We start from the raw sequence: 24746 nt of genomic DNA, 5'->3' as shown, positions 1-24746 counted from the left end.
GAATCCTGATGGTGCAATGAGCAAGGGACTCATGTCTGAGTATACCCTTCCACGCTTAGGGTGGACAAAAATATTTACAACAAGGGGTGGTGAGGGACAGAGTCTCTGAATTAAGCAGAATACTCTCACCCAGTCAAGAGATCTGGGCTAGATCCAACACCGTTTTTTAGCTCATTGCACCATCCCAGTTTCAGAACCTGGCTGTATGCAAATTAGTCTGTCCCTGGCCCAGTGCATCATGGGAACAGGGCAGACCAGACTACAAAAGCCAATTCTTACACTGGGAAGGAAACAAGCTTCTGGGACCGGTTTCTGGCATTACAGCCGTCTTCGGCCCGGCTTGCTTGAATCCTGATGGTGCAATGAGCAAGGGACTCATGTCTGAGTATACCCTTCCACGCTTAGGGTGGACAAAAATATTTACAACAAGGGGTGGTGAGGGACAGAGTCTCTGAATTAAGCAGAATACTCTCACCCAGTCAAGAGATCTGGGCTAGATCCAACACCGTTTTTTAGCTCATTGCACCATCCCAGTTTCAGAACCTGGCTGTATGCAAATTAGTCTGTCCCTGGCCCAGTGCATCATGGGAACAGGGCAGACCAGACTACAAAAGCCAATTCTTACACTGGGAAGGAAACAAGCTTCCGGGGACCGGTTTCTGGCATTACAGCCGTCTTCGGCCCGGCTTGCTTGAATCCTGATGGTGCAATGAGCAAGGGACTCATGTCTGAGTATACCCTTCCACGCTTAGGGTGGACAAAAATATTTACAACAAGGGGTGGTGAGGGACAGAGTCTCTGAATTAAGCAGAATACTCTCACCCAGTCAAGAGATCTGGGCTAGATCCAACACCGTTTTTTAGCTCATTGCACCATCCCAGTTTCAGAACCTGGCTGTATGCAAATTAGTCTGTCCCTGGCCCAGTGCATCATGGGAACAGGGCAGACCAGACTACAAAAGCCAATTCTTACACTGGGAAGGAAACAAGCTTCCGGGGACCGGTTTCTGGCATTACAGCCGTCTTCGGCCTGGCTTGCTTGAATCCTGATGGTGCAATGAGCAAGGGACTCATGTCTGAGTATACCCTTCCACGCTTAGGGTGGACAAAAATATTTACAACAAGGGGTGGTGAGGGACAGAGTCTCTGAATTAAGCAGAATACTCTCACCCAGTCAAGAGATCTGGGCTAGATCCAACACCGTTTTTTAGCTCATTGCACCATCCCAGTTTCAGAACCCGGCTGTATGCAAATTAGTCTGTCCCTGGCCCAGTGCATCATGGGAACAGGGCAGACCAGACTACAAAAGCCAATTCTTACACTGGGAAGGAAACAAGCTTCCGGGGACCGGTTTCTGGCATTACAGCCGTCTTCGGCCCGGCTTGCTTGAATCCTGATGGTGCAATGAGCAAGGGACTCATGTCTGAGTATACCCTTCCACGCTTAGGGTGGACAAAAATATTTACAACAAGGGGTGGTGAGGGACAGAGTCTCCGAATTAAGCAGAATACTCTCACCCAGTCAAGAGATCTGGGCTAGATCCAACACCGTTTTTTAGCTCATTGCACCATCCCAGTTTCAGAACCTGGCTGTATGCAAATTAGTCTGTCCCTGGCCCGGTGCATCATGGGAACAGGGCAGACCAGACTACAAAAGCCAATTCTTACACTGGGAAGGAAACAAGCTTCCGGGGACCGGTGTCTGGCATTACAGCCGTCTTCGGCCCGGCTTGCTTGAATCCTGATGGTGCAATGAGCAAGGGACTCATGTCTGAGTATACCCTTCCACGCTTAGGGTGGACAAAAATATTTACAACAAGGGGTGGTGAGGGACAGAGTCTCTGAATTAAGCAGAATACTCTCACCCAGTCAAGAGATCTGGGCTAGATCCAACACCGTTTTTCAGCTCATTGCACCATCCCAGTTTCAGAACCTGGCTGTATGCAAATTAGTCTGTCCCTGGCCCAGTGCATCCTGGGAACAGGGCAGACCAGACTACAAAAGCCAATTCTTACACTGGGAAGGAAACAAGCTTCCGGGGACCGGTTTCTGGCATTACAGCCGTCTTCGGCCCGGCTTGCTTGAATCCTGATGGTGCAAGGAGCAAGGGACTCATGTCTGAGTATACCCTTCCACGCTTAGGGTGGACAAAAATATTTACAACAAGGGGTGGTGAGGGACAGAGTCTCTGAATTAAGCAGAATACTCTCACCCAGTCAAGAGATCTGGGCTAGATCCAACACCGTTTTTTAGCTCATTGCACCATCCCAGTTTCAGAACCTGGCTGTATGCAAATTAGTCTGTCCCTGGCCCAGTGCATCATGGGAACAGGGCAGACCAGACTACAAAAGCCAATTCTTACACTGGGAAGGAAACAAGCTTCTGGGACCGGTTTCTGGCATTACAGCCGTCTTCGGCCCGGCTTGCTTGAATCCTGATGGTGCAATGAGCAAGGGACTCATGTCTGAGTATACCCTTCCACGCTTAGGGTGGACAAAAATATTTACAACAAGGGGTGGTGAGGGACAGAGTCTCTGAATTAAGCAGAATACTCTCACCCAGTCAAGAGATCTGGGCTAGATCCAACACCGTTTTTTAGCTCATTGCACCATCCCAGTTTCAGAACCTGGCTGTATGCAAATTAGTCTGTCCCTGGCCCAGTGCATCATGGGAACAGGGCAGACCAGACTACAAAAGCCAATTCTTACACTGGGAAGGAAACAAGCTTCCGGGGACCGGTTTCTGGCATTACAGCCGTCTTCGGCCCGGCTTGCTTGAATCCTGATGGTGCAATGAGCAAGGGACTCATGTCTGAGTATACCCTTCCACGCTTAGGGTGGACAAAAATATTTACAACAAGGGGTGGTGAGGGACAGAGTCTCTGAATTAAGCAGAATACTCTCACCCAGTCAAGAGATCTGGGCTAGATCCAACACCGTTTTTTAGCTCATTGCACCATCCCAGTTTCAGAACCTGGCTGTATGCAAATTAGTCTGTCCCTGGCCCAGTGCATCATGGGAACAGGGCAGACCAGACTACAAAAGCCAATTCTTACACTGGGAAGGAAACAAGCTTCCGGGGACCGGTTTCTGGCATTACAGCCGTCTTCGGCCCGGCTTGCTTGAATCCTGATGGTGCAATGAGCAAGGGACTCATGTCTGAGTATACCCTTCCACGCTTAGGGTGGACAAAAATATTTACAACAAGGGGTGGTGAGGGACAGAGTCTCTGAATTAAGCAGAATACTCTCACCCAGTCAAGAGATCTGGGCTAGATCCAACACCGTATTTTAGCTCATTGCACCATCCCAGTTTCAGAACCTGGCTGTATGCAAATTAGTCTGTCCCTGGCCCAGTGCATTATGGGAACAGGGCAGACCAGACTACAAACGCCAATTCTTACACTGGGAAGGAAACAAGCTTCCGGGGACCGGTTTCTGGCATTACAGCCGTCTTCGGCCCGGCTTGCTTGAATCCTGATGGTGCAATGAGCAAGGGACTCATGTCTGAGTATACCCTTCCACGCTTAGGGTGGACAAAAATATTTACAACAAGGGGTGGTGAGGGACAGAGTCTCTGAATTAAGCAGAATACTCTCACCCAGTCAAGAGATCTGGGCTAGATCCAACACCGTTTTTTAGCTCATTGCACCATCCCAGTTTCAGAACCTGTCTGTATGCAAATTAGTCTGGCCCTGGCCCAGTGCATCATGGGAACAGGGCAGACCAGACTACAAAAGCCAATTCTTACACTGGGAAGGAAACAAGCTTCCGGGGACCGGTTTCTGGCATTACAGCCGTCTTCGGCCCGGCTTGCTTGAATCCTGATGGTGCAATGAGCAAGGGACTCATGTCTGAGTATACCCTTCCACGCTTAGGGTGGACAAAAATATTTACAACAAGGGGTGGTGAGGGACAGAGTCTCTGAATTAAGCAGAATACTCTCACCCAGTCAAGAGATCTGGGCTAGATCCAACACCGTTTTTTAGCTCATTGCACCATCAGGATTCAAGCAAGCCGGGCCGAAGACGCCTGAAATGGCAGAAACCGGTCCCCGGAAGCTTGTTTCCTTCCCAGTGTAAGAATTGGCTTTTGTAGTCTGGTCTGCCCTGTTCCCATGATGCACTGGGCCAGGGACAGACTAATTTGCATACAGCCAGGTTCTGAAACTGGGATGGTGCAATGAGCTAAAAAACGGTGTTGGATCTAGCCCTGATCTCTTGACTGGGTGAGAGTACTCTGCTTAATTCAGAGACTCTGTCCATCACCTCCCCTTGTTGTAAATAATTTTGTCCACCCTAAGCGTGGAAGGGTATACTCAGATGTGAGTCCCTTGCTCATTGCACCATCAGGATTCAAGCAAGCCGGGCCGAAGACGCCTGAAATGGCAGAAACCGGTCCCCGGAAGCTTGTTTCCTTCCCAGTGTAAGAATTGGCTTTTGTAGTCTGGTCTGCCCTGTTCCCATGATGCACTGGGCCAGGGACAGACTAATTTGCATACAGCCAGGTTCTGAAACTGGGATGGTGCAATGAGCTAAAAAACGGTGTTGGATCTAGCCCTGATCTCTTGACTGGGTGAGAGTACTCTGCTTAATTCAGAGACTCTGTCCATCACCACCCCTTGTTGTAAATAATTTTGTCCACCCGAAGCGTGGAAGGGTATACTCAGATGTGAGTCCCTTGCTCATTGCACCATCAGGATTCAAGCAAGCCGGGCCAAAGACGCCTGAAATGGCAGAAACCGGTCCCCGGAAGCTTGTTTCCTTCCCAGTGTAAGAATTGGCTTTTGTAGTCTGGTCTGCCCTGTTCCCATGATGCACTGGGCCAGGGACAGACTAATTTGCATACAGCCAGGTTCTGAAACTGGGATGGTGCAATGAGCTAAAAAACGGTGTTGGATCTAGCCCTGATCTCTTGACTGGGTGAGAGTATTCTGCTTAATTCAGAGACTCTGTCCATCACCACCCCTTGTTGTAAATGATACAAATAAGAGCTTTCAGTGACAGACATTTGACATAGTAGATGGTTCCTGTTTTTAAACCTATTACCTTCAATTCACTCTCTTGTTGTATGCTGCAAAAATGACCGGTGTGCCATTATGTGAGAACTGATACAAAAGGGCGCAGAGCTTTGTCTACTGGCAGGGAGGATTAAACCTTCCAGACATTTTCTTATCCAAGGACATCTCGCATCTTCACCACATAAAATCCATTTATCAGATTTTCACTGTACACTCTGCGTTCGAGGCATCTGTGGTTATTATCATAGCATTACATAAATGTGTAATGCGCACGCTGGAAGGGGTACCTCAGTGCTGAACAACTGATTTTTGTCACCCAACTGAATGAAACTTTTTTTTATCGACCTTAGGAGAATGAAAGGTTGACAATCGCCAGGATTCTAAACTGTGGCCAAGGGGTCACACGCAGATCTCTATAGTGGGTTCAAGAGTCATAAACAGGAGGTTGTCTGAACTCTGAGTCACGCAGTTTGGCCCCAACATTTCTAACTTGCAAGACAAATTCTTTCTACTTGGGGAGGAGGGTGAAAGTGAAGGAGTTTTCACCATAACATGACACTGTAAGGGTGTTTTCTAATCTTGGACGAACATACTACCTAAACAAATTTAAATGTAAGGGGTTTACATAGTTCATGCACCTAGGCTAAAAGCTTTATGAAGGAGGGGGAAGTGCACCCATGGCAATTTTGTTTCCGGGAAGTACTGGAATCCCCGCTTATGCAGTGTTCCCATGCAGATGGATTCTCAGGAATTTTAGCCCATGTGCAGTGTTTTTTTCAAGCAGTGAAATAAAAGGTACATTTCCTTGAATAGACTGTTTCTGATCCAACAAATGTGAGATGATGAAAAGAATCTAAACTCTCTGCAAGCATTCAACACTCAAATACAGGTCATGTTCGTTCAGATGTTTTGAGGAACAGAAGGAAAAAAACGACCAATCACATCTACAAGGAAACAAGCATTGGCATAGCCAATAGGTCTCACCTTTGGGACCTTATAAGTATTTAGTTATGCAGCACAATATCCTTGGTGAAACAACTTCAACTGTTGCATGGCTAAACACTTATAAGGTCCCAATGGCGAGACCTATTGGCTATGCCAATGCTTGTTATTCAAATCTTCTATTGTAAATAGGTTTTTGAAAGGACTTGTACATATGTTTCACCCTAAGCCCATTATCATGTCACAGTGGGATCTCAATCTGATTCTCACATATCTCATGTGTGCTCCCTTTGAACCATTACACAATAGTCCCCTCCGGCTGGTTATCATCAAGACAGCCTATTTGGTGGCGATAACATCTGCCCGGAGAGTAAGCGAGCTGCAGTCTTTGTCATCCCAGCCTCCTTACCTTATGACATTCCTGGATAAGGTGGTGCTTTGCACCTGTGCCTCATTCCTACCTAAAGTAGTGACCCTATTCCATCTGGGTCAATCAGTCACACTGCCCACCTTTTTTGCCCCTCCGCATCCCTCTAAGTAAGAGGAGTGTCTACACCGTCTGGACCCAAAAAGGGCGTTGTTGTTCTACCTTGATCGCACGAAAGACCAACTATTTGTGGGTTACGTGGGAGCTAAAAAAGGTTAGGCAGTGCGGAAATGAGCCATTTTGTGCTAGGTTGTTATGTGCAATAAAATCTGCTGTGCCCTGGCTAAGGAGCAGCCTCCTGAGGGCTTATGAGCCCATTCCACCAGAGGGAAGGCTATGACCATGGCATTGGCTCATGGAATGTCAGTCCTGGGCATCTGCCAGGCTACAATGTTGGCTTCACTGCACACATTTGCGAAACCGTGCTGCCTGGACAGTAAGGTCCTTAGGGACAGGCATTCTGCCCTTTTGATTCTGCAGGACTTTTTAACCTAGTAAATCTATCTGCAGCCCACTGTCAGGAAGGTAACTATTCAATGGTAAGGAATCTGCAACTAGAAGTCTCTATCAGATGAACAAGTTACTTACCGTCCGTAACGCATTATGTGATATAGACAATATCTAGCTGCAGATTCCTTACAGACTCACCCATGCCTCCCTGCTCTGAGGACTCATTTATAGGGCTAGGGTTGTTCCCCTTTACAGAGCCTTACTGTTGGCACTCAGTAGTCAGTTCACTTCATGGCTCTCCACTTCTGGCGTGGAAAAAGTGAAAAGGAACTGACTCTGCGCACCTGGGACACCTATATAGGTGACTGCGACATCACAACCGACACCGGTGACATCACATGGAGCTGGATGAAGCTACCTGATGGTACGCAGTGGTACTGCTCACGCAAACGTTTCCGGATCCAGTCTGATGCCTGGGAAATTCAAAGGTAACGAATCTTAAGCTAGATAGTGTCTCTACCAAATAATATGTTACAGCTTTAAACTTTGACGTTCCACGTTTGAGCTGGAAAGAGAGCATCAAATATGGAGCTGTAGTTTAAAACTATGGCTCTGTCTTTCACAGCTAGCAGATCCAGCCTTAATGTTGATGGAAAAGCACAGACATGGGTCCTATGCAGTCAGTGGCATAAGAACCAAGCTGTGGTTCACTGACGAGACCTAATAGGCGAAATCCATTCTGGGGCTGTTTATTTCCTATTCATAGGTTACCTCACCTTGCAGTATGACTGGGCTGTTATTATGGACTGTTTCTATAGGAGCAAGACCAGGTTTGATTTACATAAAGAATTTGTTTTTGTGTGGGCATTAAATGATGGATAGAAAAGCAGCCCAGGGTACCAGTGGCTGAGATTAGCTCAATATTTCCACCCATCACCTATTTATTGAGCACAGTGTAACACCTTAAGTGTGAACTGCAAGTCAGGATTTGGGTACCTCACTGCCCAAGTATAGACAGAAATGTATCTGGAGTTGCTTGCTTCCATTTCAGAGGGGCTTGGCCTAGCAATCCAGGCCAGTCATTTCTGACTGGAGCAGGACCAAGCCTCATTTACATGAGGGCATTTTTTGACTGAAGTGTCACAAAGGTCAGAAAAGATGAAATGGAATGCTGTCCATAACACTTGTGTCTGAGAATATATACAGCCTTCCAATCAAGACCTTTTACTTGTCTTCATTTTTAAAGGACCCTAGGATATCCCCTAGGGGACGCCTGCACCCACATCTGGGGGTGGGTGGGTCAATGGGACCCCTGGGCATCCTTCTAAGGGAGTACCGCACGACACAAACAGCATGTGTGCCACCCAACAGGTTCTTTACCCTTGTATGACATAGGTGCAGGGGTAAAAACAATCATTCATTTACATGGGGGCACACTCACTTACAAATGAAGTAATGTCCCTTTGGATTCGTTCTGGCCTGTATTTTGCACTAGGGTGATCCCATTTGCGGAAGGCAAGCACACGTCTGATGTCCCTCTTGTAATACTGAAGTTCCCCAGGGCTCAGAAAGCAGGCACAAGCATCCTTCGTATCCCCAGGGCACATTGTGTAATACAGCCTCAGGTCTCTTAAAAAATCTGTTACTCAGAGGAAGTTTCTCTGTTATTTCTGTTCAATGTCTATTTTCCTTTCTGACACAATCCTTTGCAGGCTCGCAGTCCTTTTCCCTCACTTGATTCTGGAGACTGAGAACCAGAGGCCCTGTTTGTTAGAAGCACAGTGCCTCTTTGTTCTCTGTCCTCACTCCTTAGCGCCAAACAACGCCTCTGAACATGCGCATGCCCAGCAGGCCACTGAGAGTCCTCAGGTGGCTGTCACACCACCCGGCGCCAAGGACCATGTTCGGCATCTAAATCCAAACAAGCATTGGCAAAGCCAATAGGTCTTGCCTATGCAAGAGCTACTGGCTTTGTCAATGTGTTTTAGCCATGTTGTACTCCAGCGTGGCTGCTGTTCAGCATGGCTAGAAGTTAGTGAGGTAGAGGAGAGTGGCATGGAATGTCGTAGAGTGGCATGGCGAAGAGTGAAGTAGAGTGTCGTAGAGTGGAATGGCATAGAGCATGTATACGAGTGGCATAGAGTGGAGTCACATAGCGTGGTGACAGTGGAGTAGAGTAGAGTGGGCTGGTGTAGAGTGCATTGGTGAAGCGTGTTGTTGAGTAATATGGTGAAGAGTACAGTTACGTAGAGTGCAGTGGAATGGAATTCAGCTGTGTACATTGCAGCATCGTAGAACGCAGTGGTGTAGATTAGAGTATTGCAAAGTAGAGTGCAGTGGCGTAGGGTGAGCTGGTGCAGTGTAGAGTGGCATAGAGTGCATTGGAGTGGTGTACACTGGTGAATAGTAGAGTATAGTGCTGTACAGTGCAGTTGCATATAGTGCAGGGGTGGAGAGTGGAGTTCTGCAGAGTGATGTGGCATAGGGTGGAGTGATGCAGAGTAGAGTGGCGTAGAGTGCAATGTTGCAGAGTATAGTGACATAGAGTGCAGTGGAATACAGTGCAGTTACATAGAGTGTAGTAATGCAGAGTGAAGTGCCGTAGAGTGGAGTATTCACTACCAGAACTCAGCCCTCCTGGCATTGTGTCTCCCTTGCACTCTCGATTTGTCTACTGATAGGTTACTTCATTTTTTGACCAAATGTGTTTTCTACATATTAAAAAAAAAAACATATGTCATCCTTTTCATCAGTCTTTATTATTTCTTTTCTTTAAGAATTAATTTATCCAAATCCCCTAGTATGTTTTCTTCAACAACTTAATCAAAAAATAAAGTATCACTTCAAGTGATCCAAATCAGTATTTGATAATCACTCCTCAATACATTTCAAACTTTGTAGTCTTCCATCAGTAGCTAAATTTAAATTTATCTAAAACCAAACAAGAGTAATGTGGCAAAATGCTACCACTGTAAAAATGTTACATCAATGTATACCGATGGGACACCACCAGTAATGTCTGTATCTTACCCTTAGTTCAGAGAGGGTTGTGTATTATAATCCATCCTATATCTCGTTCTCCATTTGATATTAGAATCGCAATATATCACAGCGGGATGTATTTCTATGAAAACTCTAAGCCAATCTCCATGCTCTCCGAGGATAAAAATAATCTAGAAAAATATGTTACATATTAAAGCCAGTCGAAAAGCAACCAAACTGTGTTCCCCATATTGTGCATCATTCCCCGTAAGTGGACGAAGGTGATTACAGCTGTATGTTGTTTTCCAATGGTCACCTGTGTTCACACGTTCTGATAAAACCACACATTCAGTGAATTGCTTCCCTTATTTATATATGACCAATCATCTTTTGTGCAACCTGAATGTCATGTTCTGCATTAATGCCCCTGTTCGGCATGTTTACTTCACATACGTGGTCGCCTGGTATAACTTGTCGGTCTCCCACCGCCGGGGAGACCGATAGTTTCTGGTATTTGTTCCTTATTGGAGCCATTGTCAAAGTATTGCGACTTTTTCTTTAAACCTTTAATACAATCTACCAGCACGTATATAAAGGATACTAAAAGCCTTCTTGCCTTGTTGCTAACAGTAAAAATGCCTGATGAACCATGTTTCTTAGTCTCTATGGACATAGAGAGTTTGTATACCTGCATTCCGCAGGATGCAATGTTAAAAGTCTTGGCGGACGTCCTAGATAAGACCACGTGGGACTACACCACTTCCCGCACTTTTGTCATCGATTGTACCACACTGGCCTTGAAAAGGAATTTTTTCCAATATTTGGACAAGATCTATCTACAAAAGACAGGGACCTCGATGGGCAGCACATTTGCCCCCAGTATTGCGGGTCTATATGTTCATAATTTTGAACAGACCCACATACTGGCTGCAACCAACCCGTACACTCTCAATGTTATCCTGTGGCAGAGGTACATTAACGATGTGCTTTTAATCTGGCAAGGCTCCGAAGATAGCCTATTAGCTTTCTTCGACTGGGTGAATACCTGTGACCCTCATCTCAAATTTACCCACCAATACCACCCGAAATCCATCGTATTCTTGGATGTCACAATAACAAGGGTCGGGGACCAACTGACTTCCAAGACTTACTACAAGCCTACCAGCAAAAATAACTTGCTTCACTTTTCAAGCTTCCATCCGCGTTTATTGCGGACAAACCTGCCTTTCGGACAGTATTTACGCATCCGAAGAAACTGTAGTGATGTCAGAGATTTTAAACAACAAGCCCAAGATCTAACCATTAAAATGCTAATCAGAGGCTATCCAAGTAAGATCTTAAAACAAAGTTGCAAGAGGGCAAGAAATCAAAACAGGGATGCTCTCTTGGAGGAATATGAAAAAGATGACAAAACAGATATACCACTAACCTGTGTGACGACATACAGCAACATTTCTAATGCTGTCAGTCGTTCTATCAGTAAACATTGGCAAATCCTAAACAGCAAAGGGCGGGACTGGCAAAAACCTCTTTTCTCGTACAAAAAGGAAAGAAGTCTACAGGACGCATTGGTACATACCCGTCCTAGAACTAATGACATAATGCAGGACTCGAGCGTGCTGACTGCCTGGAGAATGCCTCCAGTTGTAGGGCACAACCCTGTGGCGGATGCAGCATCTGCCACCTTACAACTGCGTCAAAGACACTTAATCTGGAAGCAGGCAAACTATGGCACCTTCGTAGCCATACGAATTGCAATTCAGTTAATGTAATCTATTTGATTACTTGTCCATGTCACTTAAAATATGTGGGCATGACCACACGAAAAATCAAATTGCGCATCTGCGAGCACCGCAGTAATGTGAGATGCCGTAAAGGGACAACAAAATTAACTAAACATTTTCTAGATCAAGGACACTGCCCCAACGATATTAGATGGACGGTAATAGAACAACTAAATATGGGCACTGATAAATCCATCTTCAAAAAAGAACAAAGGTGGATTTACCGTCTTTCTACACACACAGAAGGATTAAATGATGACATACCCTGGGGGTCGGTGATGCGGAGGTAAACCCGCCCACTTAATTTTTCAGGCTCGAGTGCTGAGAGGGTTAGACTGGACTGATCTTACCCACCTTTCCGCCCACACCGACTGATGGAAGGTTAAACATTGCCTCTTCGTAATCAGCTTATCTTAGCTCAGTTTTGAGCTTTATAAATGTGAGGTAGATAATCACTAATACAGTAGTGCACGTTTTTGTAATAGTATCCTAGCTTGTAAGAGACCAATAAAGTTTTGTATTTAAAAAAAAGGCATGTGTATTTTACAATGAGTGGCTTCCCCTTTAAGAAAACGAAGAACTACTAAGACTAGCGACCACGTGATCCCAGGCAACGTCGTGGACGTAGTAACCAAAACATAAAAACAGCCGCCAACACGGAGCCGTTGTATACCGGCCGTGGATGTGACCGGAGTAGGTTACAAGGCGGGCAGTCGCTCGGCAAGAAGTAAGTTGCTTCTTGCAAACAAACTATCACGTTATTGCGCCTCGTGTGCTTCTGTATCCTAACACGCTCAGAGCTGGGTTAGACTGACTTTCGTAAACATCTCGGTTTGTTTGTCTATTTCAGTCATTTCCCGGGCGTGAAGGTTTCCCCTGCCACGAGCCCAAGGGGCCGGTCTCCTAAATTGATTTAGTAAGTAGACACGTTTTTTAACAGCATTATCCCACTCCCCTAAAGGTGTATTCTGTTTATATCTTACACAATATGGGCACTTCCAGAACATTTTAAAGAAGAAAAGAGAAAAAACGTTTTATAGTAGAGTCCAAGTCGGGCTTAATAAAACGATGAAAATACAGGCGTAGTTTACGTGTGGAACATATTTTAATTTGTCATTATGTTCCGCGGTGTGGTTTTTATATTCATTACTGCACTTGCTCACAATGTTTATGAATTGGAATGTATTCAATGAGACAATGCAATATCGAAGTGTTGATTGAGCATGTTGTAAACATTCAAACAAAGAAGGATGTGTCATTTGACTTAAGAATGACAATCATGTATACGAATTGAAATTCTTTTTTGCAAAGGGGTACAGATGTACGCTCTTATTTGTTTTATGTTAATATTTTTTTTTTCAGATTTCCCAGTCCTAACGATTTGGAAGGACAGCGCGCGACTTTTTGCGGTGCTTAGACCCACAAACAAGTTTGTGCAGTCTTTTTACTTTCTACTCCCCGAAGATTTGGCGCCATAGTGTGTGCCTCTTCGGAGGCATGGGTATGTATGGTCCTGAGGAATGCTGAGCTGACGATGGGCTTATTAGCTGAAACATGTCGACCTCTCTAGGACATGTGGTTCAAAATAACTCAACCACCTATATGTCCGTCTTCTATCACGTTTTTAACAGAGTTAGAACTACCCCCACATTAAAATAATTGTTCTATTTGGGTGGCAGTCGATACTCTTTTTAACATGCACTTTTTTGTTGTGTCTACGTAGAAATTCACGTTTTCATATGGAGGACCCAATGAAGATAATGGCAGCCAAAGGTCTATTTGGTGCCTGAGGGTTCTTCTTTTCTACTAACATCCTTCTTATTTGTTGGAAAACTTTTTCTAAATCTATGGTGGTGGTGTAAATTTCTTCACTCCTACGAATAGATTTTTGCCTTTTCTAGATACTCTTCTGTTGTTTTGATATATTGCGTACAAGGGGTACAAGAGTTATCTATTGACCCTTTCTCTCTTGTTGTTTACCTTTCATAACTTGTACATCTCCATACGGCTCAATATTAGTGTCTGAACTCACGTCGTCAATCAACATCCTGTGCCCGTAATTATACTTGGTCACAAACGAGTGCAGTGAACCATGCCAATCTCCCCACTTATCTTGATATCCTAACTGCCATAAATGTACTTAGGTGTAACAACGTGAAATGGTAACGCTTACCGAACCCATAGTGATACAGACCCCAATCTACTTCCGGCATGTTCCATGGGTGCCATATTTTCTAAGTTCCTTAAAATTGGTGTGGTATGGTCATGATAAAATATGGACTCACTTCTGCAGGCATTAGTGTGGAGTGATGCCGAGTAGAGTGGCATAGAGTGCAGTGGCAACGAATGCAGTAGTGTAGAGTAGAGTGGTGTAGAGTCCAGTAGTGTAGCATGCAGTGTTGCAGAGTAGAGTGTTGTAGAGTGCAGTGGTGTAAAGTGCCATACAGTGCATTGGCGTAGGGTGCACTGGCATAGAGTAGAGTGACATTGAGTAGAGTGGCTCAGCGTTGAGTGGAGTAGTGTAGAGTGCAGTGGTGTAGACTAGAATGGCATAGAGTAGAGTGGCGTAGAGTAGAGTGGCATAGAGTAGAATGGTGCAGAGTAGAGGGCAATGGCATAGCGAGTAACAGTGGAGTGGAGTAGAGTGGAGTGGTGTTGAGTAGAGTAGAGTAGTGTGAACTGGTGAAGAGTACATTGGTGTAGAGTGTTGCAGAGTATAGTGGTGTAGAGTGCAACAGCATAGAATTCAGCGGCATACAATGCGAAGTCGTAGAATGCAGTGATGTAGATTACAGTGGTGTAAAGCAGAGTGCAGGGGCATAGAGTGGTGTGATGCAGTGGTTCAGGGTAGAGTGGCATAGAGTGCAGAGGCATAGAATACAGTGATGTAGATTGCAGTGGTACATATTAGAGTGGCATAGAGGAGAATGGTGCAGAGTGGCGCGGCATGGAGTGCAGTGGGGTAGAATGGTGTAGAGTATAGCGCCATAGAGTGCAGGGCCTAAAGTGGTGCAGAGTTGAGTTTAGTGGCATAAAGTGGAGTAGTGTAGGGTGCAGTGGCATAGAGTAGAGTGTTGCAAAGTGAAGTGGCATTAAGTTCAGTATTGCAGAGTAGAGTGGCATAGAGTTGAGTGGTGGAGAGTGCAGTGTTGCAGAGTAGAGTGCCGTAGAAAGCAGTGTTACAAAGTAGAGTGTCATAGAGTGCAGCGGCATAGAGTAAAGTTGCGTAGAGAGCAGTGGCATAGGCTACTGTAGTTCAGAGCAGAGTGCAGTGCCGTAGAGTGCAATGTCAGAGTAGATTGTTTCAGAGTAGAGTGAAGTGGCCTAGGGTGGAGTGATGCAGAGTAGCATGAGGTGGCGTTGAGTGGAATAGAGTGGAGTGGTGCAGAGTAGAGTGGATTGGTAGAGTGTAGTGGTATAGAGTGGAGTAGTGCACAGTGGAGTAGAGTGCAGTGGCATGGTGTACAGTGGAGTGGTGCAGAGTAAAGTGCTGTGAAGTGGTGCAGAGTAGAGTGGAGTGGCCTAGAGTGGAATATGCATGGTGTGGTAGTACATTTCCATTACAGACAACACATCTTTAATTTGAAATCACAATTACATTTACAGACATCCAGTTTCACTTATAAAAGTTAATAGTGCACAAACGATAATGTGTGCACATTTCATCATCTAGTATATTGATTTGTTTTGATCGTTTTAAAATAGTTATTTCCACTACACTTCAGAATTAACAAAACATGTGCTTCATTTGGGCTTTTCTAATTCTGAAATATCTGCACAGATCACTACAGACATTTACATTTTGCTGTATGCTGTAAAAAATAACATTGTACAACTTTCCTCAAGCACTTCCCGAGAGCCACATGGTTCTCATGTAAACACCAGGCTCCCTGGAAGACAGAACCTGACATTTGACCTCTGCCTTTGAATGCACAGCAAATGTTACAAGATAAGACAAGATTTGAAAGCTTGTTTACAGAGATCGAGCCCTGGTAGACAAATGCAGTAATGGTGTAGAGTATAGCGCCATAGAGTGCAGGGCCTAAAGTGGTGCAGAGTTGAGTTTAGTGGCATAAAGTGGAGTAGTGTAGGGTGCAGTGGCATAGAGTAGAGTGTTGCAAAGTGAAGTGGCATTAAGTTCAGTATTGCAGAGTAGAGTGGCATAGAGTTGAGTGGTGGAGAGTGCAGTGTTGCAGAGTAGAGTGCCGTAGAAAGCAGTGTTACAAAGTAGAGTGTCATAGAGTGCAGCGGCATAGAGTAAAGTTGCGTAGAGAGCAGTGGCATAGGCTACTGTAGTTCAGAGCAGAGTGCAGTGCCGTAGAGTGCAATGTCAGAGTAGATTGTTTCAGAGTAGAGTGAAGTGGCCTAGGGTGGAGTGATGCAGAGTAGCATGAGGTGGCGTTGAGTGGAATAGAGTGGAGTGGTGCAGAGTAGAGTGGATTGGTAGAGTGTAGTGGTATAGAGTGGAGTAGTGCACAGTGGAGTAGAGTGCAGTGGCATGGTGTAAAGTGGAGTGGTGCAGAGTAAAGTGCTGTGAAGTGGTGCAGAGTAGAGTGGAGTGGCCTAGAGTGGAATATGCATGGTGTGGTAGTACATTTCCATTACAGACAACACATCTTTAATTTGAAATCACAATTACATTTACAGACATCCAGTTTCACTTATAAAAGTTAATAGTGCACAAACGATAATGTGTGCACATTTCATCATCTAGTATATTGATTTGTTTTGATCGTTTTAAAATAGTTATTTCCACTACACTTCAGAATTAACAAAACATGTGCTTCATTTGGGCTTTTCTAATTCTGAAATATCTGCACAGATCACTACAGACATTTACATTTTGCTGTATGCTGTAAAAAATAACATTGTACAACTTTCCTCAAGCACTTCCCGAGAGCCACATGATTCTCATGTAAACACCAGGCTCCCTGGAAGACAGAACCTGACATTTGACCTCTGCCTTTGAATGCACAGCAAATGTTACAAGATAAGACAAGATTTGAAAGCTTGTTTACAGAGATCGAGCCCTGGTAGACAAATGCAGTAACTAAGGTTTGGGCAAGAAAAGGGCCAACGTCCAGCAGGACAGCCTAAAACAAATAGAGCCTGCAAATAGAAAGCAAGCAAATGTGAGTTACAAACCACAAAGCCAAGGGTAAATAAGGGGTATAATGCATTCCCGGGGAAGATTTCCGAATGTCCCCACTATGTCATTAGCAACCTAAAAATGAGTAGACTGTGTTGTAATGCTCTTTCTCATGTAATTATTTATTTCTTGTACAGTAGTTCTTATAATGACATAGATGTAGTTCTAGATTAGAATGGTTAGATCCTGCTCTATTTGAGTGTCCTTTGTATCTATGAAGAGCCTGCTGTCAGTTGGGTGGATGAGCTGTTAACCCTTTTGACTTCAGGAATAAATTCAACTTAAAGAAGACACATTGGCTGTTTCTTCATTTTCAAGAAAGAACCTACTTTTTAACAGACTACTGTAGCAAACATTTGAAATATGCCTCAAGATACAGTAAAGAAGTAAATAGGAAGCAATTGTGGTGTTATCGAATTGGGGGACATTGGCAGAGCTTTATCAAGACTTTTTCATGAAATAACAGATTGTTCAGCCCAGACTGATTCACTCTGGTAGAGCTTGCTCAACATACTGTGAAAAAATATTCTTTGATTCTAGATCCGAAGATTGAGGTGCATTAGCAGAGCTGCATCAAGTCCCTATAAATAAATACCACAGGATGCTATAGCCAAGGATTTTTGTGCTCTGGCATAGCTACAACAAGACACCTGAAAAAATGTCATAAGTGACAGAGGCCAGGATTAAAGTGCACTTGCAGAGCTCTAAGATATAACTTAATGAAACAGATGCAATAAATAAGGATTACTGTGCACTGGTGGGGCTGCATCAAGAGAATATACAAATACAGAGATTATTGTAGGTTGTCATTGGTGTGCATTGTTGGAACTGTATCAGACTGAGTATGGATAGAGCAAGTGTATCCTAAGGTAGCGACTGTGGTGACAGGGCTGCGGCTCAGTGAGATTAGAGGGGTGTGAATCTCAAATTTCCCAACTAAAAAAGTAGTGGACTGCAGGGTGAACAAGTGAGATGACCAAGGCTCGGAGTGGACTGCTTCCATGATGATTAGGGTCAATACTGATTTGCATTAAGCAGGCCTCTGGGGATGATTTAGAGTTTGGCGGACAGAATATTCAGTAACAACTGCAACAGAGTTCCGTGCCCACAAAACTCACTGTCTGCCCTCCTGATTTTGAGTCATGTGGCGTGCAAAGTGTACACATATGATGTCAAACTTCCTCTGACAGCCTGATGGGGTAGGGGATGTCAGAGGTAAGCCATCCGATCATCCGGCCTATCACAACAGACAGTCAGATGACGTTTAACTGTTCAACACCAACAGGTATATCAGGTATACCATGGCAGTGAGGGACAATATCATTGTACAATAATAAACCACTTTTTCATGGAAAATTGTTCAGTGAGGTTAGATTGTAAAATCTAGATAGATGATGCCGCTCACATTGATTTTCCACGACTGACCCGAGGACCTTCTGTCAGAACTTTTCCTTCTGCTCCGTGGATCAGCACGCCTCCCCACTCGCCCGCACTCGCTGGTGGGAGCGCCTTCTGCAGTCGGCAGAAGCACACACTGCTCCCAGCTGAGAGCGCTGTGGGTAGAGGCTTGAGGGGCTATTATTAGAACTACACCGTCCGGGGGACTGCGAGGACCAGCAATCCCAAACTAGCGCAGCTGGTGCCTCTTCCCCTGGCGGCCACGCCCACCGCTTCCAGCCCTTTACCTTTCGCGACACCCGCTTCGCGGGTGCCGCTCACAATGATTTTCCACGACTGACCCGAGGACCTTCTGTCAGAACTCTTCCCTCTGCTCCGTGGATCAGCACGCCTCCCCACTCGCCCGCACTCGCTGGTGGGAGCGCCTTCTGCAGTCGGCAGAAGCACACACTGCTCCCAGCTGAGAGCGCTGTGGGTAGAGGCTTGAGGGGCTATTATTAGAACTACACCGTCCGGGGGACTGCGAGGACCAGCAATCCCAAACTAGCGCAGCTGGTGCCTCTTCCCCCGGCGGCCACGCCCACCGCTTCCAGCCCTTTACCTTTCGCGACACCCGCTTCGCGGGTGCCGCTCACATTGATTTTCCACGACTGACCCGAGGACCTTCTGTCAGAACTCTTCCCTCTGCTCCGTGGATCAGCACGGCTCCCCACTCGCCCGCACTCGCTGGTGGGAGCGCCTTCTGCAGTCGGCAGAAGCACACACTGCTCCCAGCTGAGAGCGCTGTGGGTGGAGGCTTGAGGGGCTATTATTAGAACTACACCGTCCGGGGGACTGCGAGGACCAGCAATCCCAAACTAGCGCAGCTGGTGCCTCTTCCCCCGGCGGCTACGCCCACTGCCTTCACGGTCTTCAGTGACGGGCTCTCCTCCGCGACGCGGGACGCGCGCGGGACGGAGCACGGGGCGAAGCCCGAGCCAAGGGCGGGCCCGTTTAAGCCCGTTCAAGCCTGGGCAAGACTGGACTGGGCCACCCCATTTGTTATTCATCATTATTCGGTTTTGTATTTTGATTTGCTTTTTAGTTGAAGTATGTCCCCGAGGGGTACTAGGAGCAATAAAGCCCTTCGTACGGCCCAAACCACCGGCCCAATTGACCAATTCATCGCTAAGGCAAATGATGCCATTAATCAGGGCGTACTTCTCCTGGAACGGAGGGTTTCTCAGGATTTGAACGCTGCTAAGCGCTCCTCACTGGGCTTACTGGCGACGGCCAAATCCCCTGCTAACCCTCCAGCTCCTGTCATACTTCTAGCAGACCATGCTGACCCTCTCTCAGTTCCAGCCACAGTGGACTTATCAGTCTCACTTGAATTTTCAGCCCTCCAGCAATCTCAATTATCTCTGTCCTTGGAGAAAACCCCGGCTCTTTTTACTAGCCCGAGCCGGGTTGACCCTACTTCTACTGTCATACGGGGAATTAGGGAGGGTGCAATCCCCAAGAACAAAAAGATAAAAAAGAATCCCCGCCATATCAGGAGTCCACAGCACAATAACCACTCTCAAATTAGGTCTCCAAAAACACCGCATCCTAATTCTCAATTATTTTCCGTAGCAGTTCCCCCGCTTACTGAAGGGACTTGCACTCCCACTGTTACCCAAAACCTTTCCCCTACACCACTTATCTTTAGCCCCCACCTTAGTCCCAGTTCTAATGTAGACTCTAGCAGCTGTCCCTCTGAGCTTAACAACGACCTTCTCGACAGCATCGGGGCATTATTCAAATCCTATCTTCAACCGTTCGAACTTATTCTCACCAATATAGCGAAGCAGTTAGATGTGTTATCTTCATCGATAAAATCAACTAAAGGGCCCCCAACAGCCCAAATCCTGGCCCCCAAACCTATCCTTAAACATCCCAGTGATAGGGTCCCGGCATCTAACCGCTCTGCCACAGCAGTCATCAGCTCTACCACAGTAGCAACAACTCAACCCAATCCCCCACCATCAAAGACAGTAAATGTTCTCACCCCAGTAGTCACTTCTATTCCCACCCCTGTTCCCTTACCAGCTCACCCCACTGTCCTATCCACTAAACATTCTAATACACGCGACCAACAAAATGCCACCCTTAGGACTAGGAGGAAGGGGACCCCTCCTATCCATCTCCCCCCCGAAGCAGCTCCCTTCGTAGTTATTATGACGGGGGTTCCAGAGCTGAATCCAAGCTCGGATGAACCTAGTTGGTCCCTTAGAAATAAGGTTCTTCACTGGTTATCCAGTAACAGGCCCCTTCCCCCTTATGCCAACAATAGAGTTACATCAGTACGGCGAGTTCCCTGGCTAGGAAAAGTACATAAAACTCTGCAGGGCGATTGTGTAATTGTTAATTTTGAAGATCCACACACAGTAGAGCACATATGCTCCTGGGGCCCTCAATACACATCCGATGGTATTAGTATTAGAAGACTTTCCTTTTTTTACCCCCCAGTCCAGCACTATAATACCGGGCCAGAGTGGAACTGGACCCAAGTTGGAAACTGGAACACTAGACGGGACTGGAACAGCAGGTCAAGGTATGGGGGGAGTGATGTAGTTCCCTCTTTTGGCTGGGGCGGTATCCCATTGTCCAACAGATATGACTGTTTGGAAATGGTTGATTGACCATCACCTGCCAGCCTTTACGTAAATCTCTCACCAGCTTCCCCATTACCCAACTCCCCCGATCATTGTGATATGGTGCAGACCCCGGTCTTGTTGCCGAGTACAACATCTTTCTCCGCTGCACTAAACTTAGACGCACCAATTCCAGATCTGCTAACTGCCACGCCCACTCTCCCTCGATCTTCACTTCCTACTAAACTTGTACTCACTACCCCCGATCACCAAACAATCAATACATCTGCTTCTCTCCTCCCTCTGAAACATTGTCAACCCACACACGTCACTGCACCTAAACCGATTACTACTAAGAGACCTCCTTCATCGTTCCAATTTCCCGTTCTATTTTGGAACGTAGCGGGTCTCCGCTCAAAACTGAAAATCAAATCCTGGCTGGACCTTGTTTCTTCCTTTAAAATAATCTGCCTCCAGGAAACGTGGGCTATAGACTCGATACACCTCCAGGGCTATATTACGTTCCACTCACCTGCCAGTCCCACTACTCATGGCAGATCTAAGGGGGGTTTAGTTGTTTATTTGTGTAACACTCTACCTTTGTTGAAATCGTTTGTTTTACATTTCACCCCGAACTTCCAAATTATTTCGGTTGAATTCAGCAAAAGTACTGTTTATCTTTTTATTAATTTTTATAATAATTTCAGTTCACCTGATTGTATCAAATGTGTGAAAGAAATTTCCTTTCTAATTAACGAATATCGTAACAATCATCCAACATTTGTTTGTCACACAATATGGGGGGGGAGATTTTAATGCCTCATTGTGTCCTAACTATAGTAAAGGAATTTGTGGTTTGCTGGATGAAAACAATTGTCCACTAACTCATTTTACTCATTCCTGTGTTGGTAACGCTTTGAATGATAGTTTGGCCGAAATGGAACTTGATTTTGCTAATGTTTTGCTAGATCCCCCAATTGATTTTAAGCCCACCTTTCATGGCAGGGGTATGCTGACCACTATCGATTTTATCTTATGCTCAACACTGCTAAAAGGTAATCTCCAACGGTTTAGCACGGGCTCTGACATTTCAAGCGATCACTATCCAAACAGTATCACTTTGTCCATCCCATATGGCGGCTCGCAACCTAATAAGATCAGTCACTTAACCCAGCAGTCTTTGGCCATGGACAGAGTGAACGGCTTTTCGGTTAAATGGTCCAAAATTGACCCTCTAGTTACCAGCGCCAAAGTCATATCCAAATCCCTCCCATGGATAAACAACTGTCTTGCTGAAGATTCCTCACCCCAGTTGATTTTAACTAGTTTTTCAGAGATTCTATCAGTAATGCGTTCAGTGCTATTTCGAAATTATAAACCTGCTACTCAAGGTTCTTTGGGATGGTTCGATAAAGCCTGTCGCAAAGCCCTATCAGCCTTAAAAAAGGCTACAAACAGTACTAACAGAATTCCTTCTCTCATAGCCAAACTAAGAAAGGATTACAAGGTGGCCCAACAGACCTGTAAAAAGGCTCTAAAAAACAACCTATGGGCCCAATTACATGATAGCTGTCTAACCAAAGACAGCTCTCAGTTTTGGCGCGTCATTAAATCACACTTTTTAGCAGACGCTAATAGCCCCCAGCACCTAGATGTGGCAGTTCCTGCAAAGCTTTGGGTGTCCCACTTTTCGAAAATATTCGGGGGGCCCCCCGACTCTGCCTTATCAGTAGGCACCCCACTTGTCGATCTCGATGGAGCTCCAACTTACCCCATCGACTTGCACTTTAGTCTAGGCGAGGTTTTGCACGCTTTAACGCGTTCTAAAACTGGAAAAGCGCCCGGCCCAGACGGTGTCCCCTTGGACATCTTCATTAGCAACATCGAACTGTGGGCTCCAGTCGTCACCCAGGTGATGGCGGCAGTCTCGTCTAACGGCCTCCTGGACTCCTGGTCCTCCTCCATATTACTGCCGATCTTTAAGAAAGGGGATCGCAGCAACCCTGCCTGTTATAGACCAATTTCCCTCCTGGACTCACTGGGGAAAGTTGCCGGGCGCCTACTCCTGGAACGCCTCCAGGACTGGGCGTCGGAAAACAACATCTTAACCGACCTCCAGTATGGGTTCCAGGAGGGCCTTGGTACGATAGAGCAGGCATTAAACCTAACCTTATTGATTGGCAAATATGTAGGAGTGAAGTGCGGTAACTTGTATGTAGTCTACATTGACCTCAGTTCCGCCTTCGATTGTGTGATACACTCCAAGCTATGGTCCATTCTGAGTGATCTTGGTGTGGATCCCCCTCTCGTCAACTTCTTGCGCGAGCTCTACTCCGACGCTACTGCGTGCGTGAGGTTTGGGCTAGCTGGAGAATTAACATCTTCCTTTCCTGTTACGAGAGGAGTATGGCAGGGTTGTGTCCTGGCCCCTTTCCTGTTCAACCTCTATACCAACGGGGTTGAGAAGGCTTTGTTAAAGGGATGCCAGGACCTCCCTACTATCAACCATCGCCCAATCCCTGCCTTACTGTACGCGGACGATTCCGTCATTTTAGCTAGGACTCTAATTCAGTTACAGAAACAAGTAGATAAGTATAATCAGTTCATGTCCTCCTTGGGACTAAAAGTCAACAAGAGCAAGACTTTTGTCATGCACTTTGGTCCTAAAGTAAAACATCCTAAATCTATCCACTTAGAACAGGTTAGATTGGAGCGAGCCAGGGAATACCCGTATCTGGGTATCTTAATGGACGACAAACTAGCCTGGAAACAGGCTGTGGCCTGCAGAAAAATGCACTTTCAAAGAGCAACTTCAACTTTGGTTTCCTTTTCCCGAAAACTAGGTAAACCTGCTCCTAAAGAGCTACTCAAAATCTATCAAGCAAAATGCCACAGCGTGGCCACCTATGGTGCTCCCGTTTGGGGCTACGCTCAGGTTGATAACCTACAACTAGTCCAAAATAGGTTTATTAAATACATCCTGGCCCTACCGCCGAGCGCTCCAATATACGGTTCTCATATCGAGCTGGGCATCGATTACATAACAGATTCCATCAGATGCCAGCCGATTCTTTTATGGCGCCGTATTTGGACAAAACCACACTGCCATCTTACCCGCTCCCTTCTCCAGGATTGCCTCACCCTAGCAAATTGGCAAAAAATTCCTTGGTTAGGCTATGTTTCAAACTTTTTTAGGGATATGAACTGTGCTACTTATTTTTCTGATCCACTGTCTTTGTCCGACATCAGTAAAAAGGCGCTGAAAATTCTCTGTATGAACCATCTGAGACATCTCCGCCTCTATACGGAGATACTGAAGCCAAGCAACGTGCACATTTTATCTTTACAATCTACCCCTGGAACCCAGCCCTACCTATCCTTCTTTTTATCCAATTTCGAAAAATTTGTGTTAACAAGATTTCGTTTCAATCTCTTTTTCCGTCTTGTTACCTTTCCTAACGTGCAAAATTGGTCGCACGAATTGGCTCGTTGTCCGTGCGATGGTGCATCCGTTCAATCAAACATTCACACCATCTTATTCTGTCAATTTTTTGTTCAACCACATAAAAAATGGATAATCCCCCTTTAACGAAGTATGGGGTTGAGAACGTGTCGGCCAGCTTTTCTGGCTCTCCAGATGCTGGACACACCCCACGCTGCCAAATGTGTGGCACTTTTCTTGAAATCCTGTTTAAAAACACATTGTATGATTGGGCTTCCTACTACATGAATTGATATTCCTCACACTTTGTTTACTTTACTGTAATTATTGTTTCTTTTTTTAGTTATGTACTAAATTTGTATCTTATTTTGCTTGTACTTTTACTCGTGTACCCATAACATTTATTCGACTTGTCAAACTGTACTTTTTATGATTCAACTTACTGTTAATCGAATAAAAGTTTATGAAATGATAGATGATGCATTTCAGTTGGATGAACTTATACTATCCACCTTCTTCAGGACTATACATTATTTTGATA

This window comes from Lissotriton helveticus, chromosome 7 (assembly GCF_964261635.1).
Source record: "Lissotriton helveticus chromosome 7, aLisHel1.1, whole genome shotgun sequence".
Classification (NCBI taxonomy): Eukaryota; Metazoa; Chordata; class Amphibia; order Caudata; family Salamandridae; genus Lissotriton; species Lissotriton helveticus.
This window is presented reverse-complemented; position numbering follows the sequence as displayed.